We start from the raw sequence: 261 nt of genomic DNA, 5'->3' as shown, positions 1-261 counted from the left end.
TGTAGACAAGAATGACTCCTAAGCGATTGAGGTGTTCTGTTGTTGGATGTAATAATGAACATAGCAGTCGTCGTTTACTCCCGACATCTGCATCTATGTTCGCGCGAATCATTCGGGATCCAGCTTCACCTACAGAAGAAGTGAGTGTAAGGTTTTTTTAACGAATCTTTGCAAATCGCCTTTCCTAATAATGTGCTAATTAGCAAGTTTCACGATGAATGCAGCTAAAGTAAACAGTCTCTCTGAGAGTGGCTCAGCGGA

The sequence above is a fragment of the Sinocyclocheilus rhinocerous genome, unplaced genomic scaffold (assembly GCF_001515625.1).
Source record: "Sinocyclocheilus rhinocerous isolate Xijiao unplaced genomic scaffold, SAMN03320098_v1.1 scaffold358, whole genome shotgun sequence".
Lineage (NCBI taxonomy): Eukaryota > Metazoa > Chordata > Actinopteri > Cypriniformes > Cyprinidae > Sinocyclocheilus > Sinocyclocheilus rhinocerous.
Note: the sequence above shows the minus strand (reverse complement) of the source record.